A 12,325-nucleotide genomic window follows, 5' to 3' on the forward strand; every position below is an offset into this window, starting at 1 on the left:
TCCGCTCGCCCGCCCGCCGGCCGCCGTCAGAGCCCGTCCGCCTGCCGCCCGCGCTCGCCCCGTCGCCGCCCGCGCCCGCGCCCGCCCCCGCGGCTCTACGGCCCGGTAAGCCCCCCACCCGGCCCGGGGTACCCCTCGCGCTCCCGGGGCTCCCTGCCCCCGCGCCGGGGCCCCAGCCATATCTGGGCAAAATATTCAGCTGTCGCCGCCGCCGCCAAGAGGGACTGAGCGTGGCTCCCTCTATAAATAGCCGCCGCCTCGGGTTGCCTCCGGGGCTGGGGAGCCCTGGTCTCGGGGTCCGCAGCCCCGCGCTCGCGTCCGCGCCGCTAGGCTCCCGGGGCCCCAGCCGGGGCGCCCTCGTCTCTGGCCCTCGGCGCCGCGTCTGTAAGCAGCGGAAGGACCCATGCGCTCTCGGAGAGCGGCGCCCGGAGTCCTGGCGGAGCGGCCGCCCCCGCCACTCACCACCCGCCACCCTCTCGACTCCCGCGCCACAGGGCTCGGAGCCGGCGGGCGCTCTGCTGGGAACAGGTGCCCGGCCGAGCCCGGCCCGAGGCGTGGCCCTTCTCCGGCGGCCGAGAGTTTGGGGGTGGGAGTGGGGCGTTCGTGCTCGGTGGGCGAAGAACCGAGGTGCGGGCTGCGCCTGTTGGTGGCAGGAAAAGTTTCCCAAACTGCGGGAGATGACGCGGTTTAAAGCACCACGACACACGCATTTCGTGCAGAGGTAGAGCGGGGAAGAGCCTGGAGGCAGAAGCCCCCTCGCTGTCGCCAACTCACAGGGTGGCTTTGGCGAGCCCCCGCCCTTCTCTGGGCCTCAGTTTCTTGGTTCGTTAAGGACAGGGTTTGGTTCGGGCGATGGAGCTGGGAGTCTGGGCGGTGAGAGCAGCAGGGCGCGCTCTTGACCGCTGGCTTTCCCCACACCTGTTCGCCGGCTCTGGCCTGGGACGCTGGGGTCACAGGCGCGCACAGCCCGGGGCATTGTGGAAACCAGACACTTTGGCAGTCCCTCTGACTCAGGCCTATACTGGGACCTGCTAGGGACCTCGGAATAGCCTGCGCCGTATATGTCGGGGAAGAGCGTCCCACGGTAATTATGGGCACCTCTGCTGGGGAGCGGCCGTCACCCTCGCAAAGCAGCCTGTGATTCAGACGGCTTTAGACCCAACGAACCGGCCAGGACCAGGGGCTCCAGTCCAGCTGCTCCCTGGCCTCAGCTTCCCCATCTATACGGTGGCTATGATGCGGCCTTGGAGCCTCGCAAGCATCAGGCCACCTCCAGCCGCCCAGCCCCTTCCTGCTACCCTGACCCTGCACGTGGTCTCCACCTTGACCCTCTCAGATTCTTAAAAATGACCTAGCCCAAGGTTTTCCGTATCCAAATCACAGAAGCAGACCCTAACTCTGGTTCTGGGCCCTCAGAGGGAGCACCCCCCAAACCCTCATCTTTCTCCCAGTGAGGACAGCTATTTTGTTGTTTGTCAAGGACCGCAGAACCCCCCCCCACCACCACCACCACCGCTTGAGGTCCCCTCCTGCTGGACAGGCCAGGACGCCTGCAGGCTCCACTGGCCTTTCTCCTCTCTTTCCTGACCCTTCCTGCTGCCCAGGCAGGTCCTGGGGATCTGTGAGCACCCCACCAATGCCCCCTCTTCTTTGATCTGCTGCTGTCTAGAACTTTCCCTTGCTCAGACAAGAGCGCCCTCATTCTGAAATTTCATTTTTGTTTCAACTTTACTTTCTACTCTATATTTTCTCTAGACCCACCCCGAAGCCTCACTGATAAAGTAAGGGGAAGACAAGCAGAGCCCCATCAGTTTGAGCCGCGCAGCAAACGGCCGAGTGAAAGCAGCTTATGTTGTCACTTGGTGTCTTTACTCCCTTTAATGAGCCAATCTTGCAAACTCACGTTTTCGCCCGTCTTGGCCCCTGAGTTGCTCCCAGCCTAAGTGGAAAGCCAGTGTCCTCTAAAAATAGCCTCCGCCCCCCCTTATCAGGGCCTCACACCTTCTGCCTCATCCAGGGCAGGGCTGTTTCCTGCTGCTCAGCAAAAACCTAAGAACAGGGAGTGGGTATGTAGTGGCAGCTCTGAGGAACAGGAGGTGGACTGACCCGGAGGTTAGGGCACCTGGCTCTGCCACCCGTTTAGAGTGACCTTGAGCTATGGAGGCGGTGGGCAAGATGGTCCCCAGCAGACCTGGGGTCAAGAGGGCTCAGAGGTTCCCTTGGAAGACTTGCTAGCATGAGAAAAGTCAAGTGCCAGGGATGAAACTCAGGGGGACCCACTCCGGGAAGAGGAGGGAAGGAGTAGGAGAAAGGAGCTTTCCAGGAGCCAAGGGAGGAGAGAAGTCAGCAGTGGCGGTTGCTGAGGAGACACAGAGGGGCTGAGGACTGGGAAGGGGCCACCAGGACTGTCAGGTGGTCATGGGTGACTTTGGCCTGGGCCTTGCAAAGGGCTCAAACATGGGATCTACCACTGCTTTGCTGGGGCCAGTGACCCAGCCTGTCTGTCTGAGCCTCTGTTTCCTCCTCTGTGCAATGGGGATAATAACAGCACCCATTTCACACAGGTTGCTGTGGGGATTAAGTGAGACGATGCTGGGAAAGCCCAGAGCCGCAGTGCTTGGCACCTGCAATGATATCTCTAGAGTTAGTGAGAGGAAGAGGCAGGCTCATGGGAGCTGAAGACGTGGGAACAGAGCCTACCACTCCCGAAAGCTCTGCTGAGAAAGAAGCAGGGAGGGAAGGTAGCAGGAGCTGAAGACAGGCATGGGGGGGATGGGCGTGGGAGGGCAGGTGCTTCTGGGATGAGGCTTGTGGGAAGAGGTGGAGAAGGATCCAGAAGACGAGAAGAGGCTGGAAAGAGAATCTGAGGGGTGTGCCTATGGGAGGACTGGGGCCTCCCTTAACCACCAGCTGAGCGTCACAGGCTCTAGAATCACATTCCTCTAGAATCAGGCTAAGCAAAGAAATGAAGTAAAGTAAATGCAGCCAGTCCTGGCTCAGACCCCTGCGTCCCCTTGGCAGACTTCAGTATCTGCGAAGGAGGGTGGTGATGGGCCGTGAAGGGTCGTCTGACTCTGCCCAGGAGCCTTGTGACCTTGGCTTGCTTATTTCTGAGATGACATCATCTGTCGATGACTCCTGCTGAGTCCAGGAGCCTTAATGGCCTTTTCCAGTCAGTGTTTTGATTTTTCAGTCTTACTAATGGACCAGCCAGACGGCCAACATTTCTAAAGAGGCCAGTTCACTTTTCACTTAAAGCCACAACAACAAATAGATCAATGATTTGGCTGCTCGGAGCCATTATTGGTTTAAAGCCACAGTCTTGTTTCTGTGGGAGAGCTTGAATCAGAGAGCATAATTCTGGGGCCATTTCCTGTCTTTTGTTTTGTTTTATAAGATCCTCTGTTGGTTAATTGGGAAAGGACTGGACTCTCTTTGCTGCTAATGATAACGGGAGAATGAGCTCATTGGAGTCAACCTAGGACACGTCTGGGAGGTTTTCTTCGATGTCAGGAAGTGCTGGGTCCTTGTCTGATCTGAAAACTCAACAAACTCAAGCATTTCTTCTGTTGCTCTTTTCTTGCATCCTTTTGTTTTTCTCTCAGACAAAAACACATCTGTGAAAGGCTGAAGTTACTGTGCATGGGGATGGAGAGGGGAGGCAGGCCAAGCCCAGACGCCCACGTGTCCCCGCCTCAGGACATCTTCTCAGGGTCCCCAGCCTGAGCCACTGCTCACCCTGGGGCTTCTAGGGCGGTGACCCTATGGCCCTTCCTGGAGATGATTCCGTTGGGTGGTGAGTTGTGGCCACTGGGCTGTTTGCCCTCCATGTCCCTGGGAACTGAGGGAAGCAGCAACGCCTCTTGGCCTCACTCAGCCTCCTTCGTGGACTCATCTCCTCTCATCTCTTAAATGTCAGTGCCACTCAACCCTATTCTCTTTCCACCCCACACCCTCCTACAATCCCATTCATGCCCAAGGCTCCAGCCACCAGCCATAAACTCACAACTCCCAGATTCCTGTGTCCCGCCCAGGCTGCTCTCCTCAGCTCCAAGCATCTACGACTCCTGCCAATCAGACAAAGCCAGTGGGGAGTCCCAAAGGCTCTTCACACCCAACAGGCCTGACACAGGCTCATCACCTACTCTTCGTCCAGTGTCCCCCATCTTGGTGAACATTAGTAACACCATCCATCCAGACACCAAGCCAGAGACTGCCCTTTCCTTCACCACCCCATATATGTGGTCAAGAGTCCTATCAACTCTACCTTCCTAAATATCCCTTCTATTCATTTCCACAATCATGACCCCGGTCAAGTACTTGCCATCTCTTCCCTGAGCTATCGTCCGAGCACTGTAAAAGCCTGTCTGCATCAAGCCTTTTCTTCTTCTCTGCCGCTGTTAAAAGAACTTTATGAAATGTGGCTCTGACCCTGTTATCCCTCTCCCTTCAGGGGCTCCCCATTTCCTATCAAAATCCTTAGCATTGAACCTAGGACCATCAAAGATCCGGCCCCAAGCTACTTCTCCAAAACCGTCTCTTGGCACTCCCAAAACTTCTCCTTACCTTCTGGTCATGGTGCAAGCCCATGTGCCTTCATGGCTCCCTGTCTTTGGCCCTGCTGTTCCTTCTGCCTGGAATGCTGTTCTCTCCCTTCCTAACATGGCAGACTTGTAACTAACATGGCGGACTTGTAATCATGCTTTAAAGCAAAGCTCCTTGTTGCCTTACCTGTGCTCCCCCAGCCCCCAAATGGACCTCAGCGCACCAGCCGTAGTGTGTTCTAAATGTAATCGTCGGCCGCGTCCTTATCTCTGACGGGACTCGGTCAGGGACTTCAGCTCCTTGAAGACCATGTACGGCCGATTTATTTCTGGTTCCCCAGTGTTCCAGCTCAGAGCTTGGCACAGGGCAAGTACCTTATGTGGTGTTTTATATGACTGACCATTGAATGAATGAGCGAGCGAGTCAAAGGGTATGCAGATGAGAGCCCAGTGACTGCGATGACAATTCCAAAACATCAGCCAGTAGCTACAGCATGTTTTCCCACCAAACCATCGGCTCTGTGAGGGCAGAAACCACACCTGGTCCGCTCCCCGGACTCTGCAACCCTGGTCAGTCCCATCCCAATAAATACAATGAATCCATGATCTCATCTGAAACTCAGGAATCCTGTAAGGGAGGAAGGGCAGGTATTATTAACCCCCTTTTGTTGATACAGGACTGTGAACCCAAATAGGAAATGTTCCAGGTCATCCAACTGGGGTGCATATTCCAGAAAAACCAGTGCTCTCCAGGGTTTGGGAAGCTTGAGAAGTGAGAGTCCTTGCCCTCCTTACTAGGGCTTCTCTAGCATTTGAATCATTTGGGATCTTGTTAAAATGCAGACTCTGGCTCAGTAGGCCTGGGAGAGGTTCTGAGGTTCTGAATTTCTAATGAGCTCTTCATGTCTTATAAGCTCTAATCATTTTATTAAGCAATAGGCTTAATTCCTGATAAGCTCTAATAAACATCTCATAACGTGATGCTTGTCCTGCAACCACAGACTCCCACACTTTGAGCGCCAAGGGGAGGGCTAGTTATCTCCAAGTTTCCCCTTGGCCATTGCATTACGACATCATTTTTATTAAAATCTACAAATGAATTCATTTAAGCCCTGACTTAAGATCCAGGGCTCTTTGTGGGGTTTTTTGTGTTTGGTTTTTGGTTTTCTTTGTTGTTAATGGGGCACATCCAGGACACACAGGGGGGGGGCAGGGGTAGAGGGGACAGAACAGGCAGGGGGCAGGGACCCTAGTGATGGGGCACGTGACTATGGGGAGGGCCTGGGCGGGCACGTGGCTGCAGCAGGCTGGTGAGGGCAAGGCCCCAGAAACAGCCCGCTGATGGAAGGGTCAGCCTGAGCAGCAGTGGGTAATTTCCATCTTCTGCTACCTTCCTGCCTCCTTTGCATTCTGGAGAAATTTAGGCCCAGACAGGGCTTTCAAGCTGAACTGCCCGCTTCCTGGCCAGCCTGGAACCTCTCCGCAGACTCCTGTGTCTCATCACCTTTTCAGGGCAGGCTGCTTACACACGAGGCACCTATGAGCCCAGGATGGGCGCTCCCGGTGCTGTGGTGGGACCCGAATGCCTCCCTCAAACCACTCAGAAGACAAGGGTGGGGGGAGCCCTAAAGAGGGACTTCCTCCTGGCAAACCCAGGAAGATTTTAAAAGTCAGATTGGAAGACAACATTGTATGCATTTGTTTATGGGTTTATACTGCATTCCATTTACACCATTAAAGGGTTTGAGATGGCTTAAAATAAACCTGCACAGGCAACATGACTGGGAAGAACAGAAGTTTTAAAGGCAGGGCAGCATGCTTGAAAATCAGGATTGTGAAACCGCGAGACTCTTAGCTTTTTTCTGGAGAAAAATGAATGTACCTATGCATGACAGTTCGCATGTCACCTCAGCGCGCCGGTGGGTCCCCTGAAGGTCACCCGAAGGCCCAGGTTAAGAATGCCCACCACAGAATAAGGGGAGGAAATTAGGCCAGTGTCTCGGCTGAGATGGCAACTGTTTTTGGACACCCAAGTCAGCTCTCGGAGGAATCATGACAGCCAAGGGGAAAGGGACACAAGATGAACTGGGGGACGGTTGGTGTCTGATGAAAAGAACATCAGTCTTTCAGGAGAGAGAGGTGTTTTCTGAGCCCTCATTCTCAGAGCGTACATCACGTTGGAACCCTAGGTGGAAGGGAGTTTATTTTTGAGAAAGAGAGAGCGAGCATGAGCCGGGGTGGGGGGGAGCAGAGGGAGAAGCAGGCTCCCCGTTGAGCAGGGAGCCCAATGCAGGACTCGATCCCAGGGCCCTGAGATCATGACCTGAGCTGAAGGCAGATGCTTAACCAACTGAGCCACAGGCGCCCCCAGAAGTCAGTTTAGCATTGGGCTTAAGAACATGGACTTTGAGGCCACCTCCCTGGGTTCAAATCTGCCTTTAACTAGCTATGTAAACTCAGGTAATTTTAACCTCTCCGTGCCTCAGTTTCTCCTTCTATAAGATGGGGCTGTTGTGGGGATATCCTCCCCCATCTATAAAACAGGGGTGCTAGGGGGACTAACTGAGTTATTATACGTGAATGTTTACGGCCGCCTGGGATATGGTTAGCATCGCACAGCGTGCGCTCCGGTGGGAAGGCAGCATGGAGTCGTGATGACGCACACCGTCAGATGAAATCTCGTCTGGATTCAAAGTTCAGCTCTAGTACTTACTAGCTTTGTGACCTTGGTCACTGTATTAAGTTACAGTGTCCCCCCCAAAATCATGTCCACCTGGAACCTCGGAACATGCCCTTATTTGGAAATGGGGTTCTTGCAGAAGTCATTAGTTAAGATGAGGTCTTCCTGGGTTGGGGTGCGCCCTAAATCCAACGACTGGGGTCTTTACAAGACGAGGAGTGGACGCGCAGACCGGGAAGAAGAGCTCGTGATGACAGAGTCAGCGATGCAGGTACAAGCCGAGAAATGCCGAGGAGCACGGCCTCACCAGGAGCTAGGAGGGAGGCCTGAGACAACAGGTCCTCCCTCAGAGCCTCCAGAAGGAGCCAACCCTGCTGACATTTTGGTTCCCAACTTTTGACATTCTGAGTTGCAACAGAGTAAATTTGAGCCATCCGTTTGTGGTCATTGGTCACGGCAGCCCTAGGAAGCCAACAGAGTCAGATTCCTGCAGTTCGGTTTCTTCATCTGTAAAATGGGAATAACACAGTAACTGCTTCCTGGAGTTATTAAGATCGCGTGACACAGTCTGTGTAAGGAGCGCACCACCGCGCCCGTGATGCGGCACGTACGGAGGGGCACCTGCTGCGGGTACAGTGACAGGCTGGTCAAGAGCCCCAGCGCGAGGTGAGCAGCGTTCCGCGGTATGTCTGCGTTAGAATTCATATACCCAATGCCCTGTGGATGAACTTTTATGTGGTTCCCAGTTTTTTGCTAATAGAGATAATAATCAGATGATTCGTACATGTGTCTTTGTGTAATTCAGGGAGTAAATGAGTAGGGTAAGTTCCTCGAAGAAGAATTGCGGAGTCAAAGGGCGTGTGCAGTTGGGAAGATACGGCTTAACCTACCTTGGAAGAGGGTAAACCGACGTGAGTGTCTCTTCTGTGTGACAGTGCTGGTCCCCCCCCCCCATCTTGGGAGCAATGGCAAGTCTCAGGCTTTTTGCGTCTCTGTCAATGTGACGGATGCGAACCGATGGCTCATTTCTCAGTTTACCTGTCCACAGTCGTGAGTGGGCGTCACTATCTGCTCCTAGGCTTTTAGCCATTTGTATTTTTAGGTGAGTTGCCATTCCTTTCCTCTTTCTACATTTTCCCTGGGCTGGTTTTGTTGTTTTGGTTTGCTTTGGTTTTTTGGTAGGACTCTATTAAATAAATCAGCCCTTTGTTCAATGAGCAGCAAATATTTCCCCCCCATTTGCCTGTGGCGTTGTTCATGCTAATTTTCATATCGGTTTTTCAGAAAATACAAAAATGAGCTTCATAAGCTGAACCTCATGTTAACACCGGCTGTGAGGCCGGTGACGAGTTATGTTTGGAAAATGGAGGATGAGAAGAGGACTGGCCACAGGCTTTTCTACAAGCCAACTTTTATTAACCTTTTTTAAAAAGATTTTATTTATTTATTTGAGAGAGGGAGAAAGAAAGAGGGCACGGGCAGGGTCAGGGGTGGGGGAGGTCTACCAATGCTTTCGATTTATGGCTGTCGAAGCCAGTAATGATGCCAGGTGTTCAATCATTTACTTAGCAAACCTGCCCTCAGCACGTGAGAGGTGCGGGCTCTGGGGGGGGAGAGACATGCTTGCTCCCAAGGAGCTTTCAGTCTTGCGGACAGAGCGGTACAGCCAGACTATGCTCCTGGTGACAGAACTCCGACGGCCTCGCCCGTGTGCACTAAGATGTCTGGCTTGCTAGAACCCTTTGCAGCTGGGAGAAAGATGACCTGGGTGAGGCTGGGTCCGGCCAGAACGCGTGGCGGCTTGCCCTGGGGGACTTGCAAAGAGAGGTGGGGAGAAGGAGCCCAGAGCAGACTGTGACCTGGTTCGCAGGCCGGCTCGGGTCAGGAGATGGTTTCAGAGCCTTTCCTGGAACCCTGTTGCCTACAGTGATTCGTGCGGTGACTCAGACACTGTGATGACCTCACGAGATGCAGAATGAAAATACACACGGTACATCACCCACACGCACACAGCCTTTCTAATTTAAACCACTGGACAATTTTGACTGACGTGTCGACCTTTGAGACTCCGTGTGTCCTGGGACGGGGCTCGTAGCAAGTGCGGAGAGAGACAGGGTCAAACGCTGTGTTTAGTTGCCCTGCTTTTTCAGCAGGTGTTTTCCCGTATGACTAAGAGCGTGAGATCAGCTGGGAGAAAATAAAAGCAAAGAGGCCAAAAAACAAGTCTCTCAAAGATAACTGGTCTCTGAGTCCCCATCCTCCCCACTCAGTGGCCCCGAACATCTTTCCTAATTGAATCAGGCCTTAAATCTCATCTTTCAACTCCCGAATAACCGCCATCAGTGGAGCCCTCAGCTGTCTCTGGAAGGCCTCATCTGGGACTCTGTCATCCCTGCTCACATGCCTTTCCTAACCCCTCCCCACTAGCTCCCGAATCAGCCCAGTGCATCTCTGGGCATTTTTTACTGTTAGAAAGTTCCTGGCACAGATCGTAAATCCACGTCCTGGTAATCTATGTCTTCCGCCCACTGGGGAGCCACAGAGCACGTCTGTTCCCCCTTCCCAGGGTCAGGGCATTACAGGTGTGAAGAGTGTGATCCTGTCTCCCCTGGTCCTTCACCTGTTCTCCATGTGACACCCTGCTCCCCTTCTCCGGACTCAGCCCCACTCATGAGCGAAGGTCCAGCTCACAGGAGAGGCCACCCACGTGGCCAATAGGCATATGAAATGTACCCAGCATCATTAGCGAGCAGGGCAATGCACCAGCCGGCATCGTGGCTGAGGCCGAAATGAAAAGTCCTGACCATCGCAAGAGTCGGCGAGGGTGCGGGGCAGCTGGAACTCCCATACAGCACTGGCGGGTGTGTAAACTTGTGCCGTTGCTTGGGGCAACCGTTGGACAGTGTCTACTGAAACTGAACGGACACTTACTCTGAGCAAGCAACCCGACTCCAGGAATGTACCCAGGAGAAATAAGTGATTTTTTCTACCAAAAGACATGCGGAGCCATGTTGATAATTACCAAATACTAGAAATAACTTCACTGTTCCTTACCGGTAGAGTAACTAAATAAATTATGGTATCATTCGTTTAATGGATACTACCCTTCAGTGAAACAGAATGGACTGTTGCTGACATATGACACGGATGAGTCTTACAGGTGTGATGTGCGTGAAAGGAGCCGGGCCGAGAACACACCCACTGTGTGTTTCCATTTCTGTGACGTTCAAAATGGCTACAGCTCCTCTGTGGTTTCAAAATTCAGAATAGCAGTTACCTTCGAGGGAGACAGACTGGGAGGCTGTGTAAGCAATCTGATGGGCTGGAAATGTCCCATGTCTTCATCTGAGTGGTGTTGACATGGGTGCAGACGTGGAAAATTCAGGCAGCTGTACTCTCAAGATTTGCACACTCGACTACGTATGAAACCAGTGCTTCATTAAAAAGGAAAAAAGTCACCCCCACAAAGGAAAGAGTGGGGACCCAGAGCTGAGCTCCAGCATGAAGCGACGCAAGACCGCCATTGCCTTGCTTCCGCCACTGCGCTGGGGTTAGCACAGCTGAGACGCCACCATGACCTTTGGGGCCAACCTCACACCGTCGACTTACGTTGGGTCGAAAGTCACTTGAGAACCCCTAAATCCTTCTCACTGCTCAGCTGTGTCCACCCATTTCGTGCTCAAGGGGTTGGCTTGTCGGGCCTCAAGCGTTGTGGGGCGAGACAAGGGGAAGGAAACCAGCAATCGGAACGGTACCATCCTGTATCTCATTCCCGCTGTGCGGCACCCCTGGAGAGGTCAGTGTTGGGCCCTCACTTTAAAAACAGCTCCATGAATCAGAGGCACTGTGTGGCGTGACCAAGGCTGCCCAGCCTGACAGAGCCAGGCAGGGGCTTGAGCCTGGGTCTGGGTGACCCCTCGTCCAAGCTTTGCCTTTCACCAGGCTGACCCGAGGTGAGGCCTCCTCTGCGAAGGGGCTCCTGGCCTAGATGTAGCGCCTGGTGGTGGATGAAGACACCATGCGTGTGGCACCGCCCTGGGGACCTCTGTGAGCGTTAGCCTCCCAGCTTCATTATGAGCGTCCTAAGGGCCAGGAAATATCTTCATTTCTGTCTGTGCCACAAAGGCCCACCATGGCCTGCACGTAGTAAGTTCTCGTAAATACCCAATGAATTGGGTTGTAGCAATGGAGATCCAGAGAGGTATAGCAACTTGCCCAAGATCGCACAGCAAGTCCTCAACCAACAGGACTTGTAACCAGATCCCCTGACTCCCATCCCAGTGCTCCTTCTACCATTGCACAGTAGGCCCAGCTTCCTGTAGACCGCAGGGAGCGGAGATGCTGATGGGTTGGGAGATACTAGGGAGGAAGGAAAAGGACCATCTGAGGGGAGACAGAGCTGTGTCTGATCCTGGGGCCTTCAGGATATGTCCTGGGGAGAGGGCTGGGGACAGGTTATAGGTGACACAGTTGCACAGACCGTACTCTCAGAAGGACGCTGGGCTTGGGTGAACGCTCTGCAGATACGCTCTTGAAACTCTTACTTTTATCTTTGGATTTGTATCTTTAAGTGAAGTCCCGTGGCCAACAGAGCACGCACCAGTTAGAGCCTGGGCCCACTCAAGGCCCCACCTCCTGCTGCCTCTCCTCTTCCTGGGACAGGTTCTTAGACCCCAGCTGCCTCAACTCCTGGGGCCCCCAGGTCCCGCCAGCCTCCCCGCAGCTGCCACTGGGGATCTCAGTGCATTCAGCTCAACGCTGTAGGACAAGCCTCTCGTCCACCCTGGTCCAGGCACCTAGTGTCCCAGCACCGAGGTCGGGATACCCTCGGGTGGCTCATTTGTGTGTGTTGGGCAGTGGCCCCCTGTGGGGCAGGGAGATGCCTGGCTCCACCGCGTGACCCTCACCGGGGCCGGGTGTGCGTATCCCGCCTCGGGCGGGGAAGGAAAATGGCAGCTGGTGGGTTTGGCGTGGCTGCTTTGTGTGGTCGCACACGGGCAGCTGTGCGATCCAGAAATTAAGCAATAGGCAAGAAAACACTATGACACATCAAGAACAAGACTGGGAGAGAAAGGTAAAACTTTCTATCTCGGTGCCTTTA

General features: G+C 54.0%; 1 protein-coding gene across 1 annotated transcript in view; it reads left to right on the top strand.

Annotated features, from left to right (window-relative positions):
• The first annotated feature begins 35 nt into the window (after positions 1 to 35).
• The window catches only part of TMOD1 (tropomodulin 1), an 83,865-nt gene continuing 71,575 nt past the window's right edge, over positions 36 to 12,325 (top strand). Inside the window, exon 1 of the mRNA XM_040631643.1 lies at positions 36 to 105. The gene's annotated coding sequence lies outside the window, so the exon portion shown is untranslated. The remainder of the gene's footprint in view (positions 106 to 12,325) is intronic.

Source organism: Ursus maritimus, unplaced genomic scaffold (genome assembly GCF_017311325.1).
Source record: "Ursus maritimus isolate PB19 unplaced genomic scaffold, ASM1731132v1 scaffold_17, whole genome shotgun sequence".
Taxonomy (NCBI): domain Eukaryota; kingdom Metazoa; phylum Chordata; class Mammalia; order Carnivora; family Ursidae; genus Ursus; species Ursus maritimus.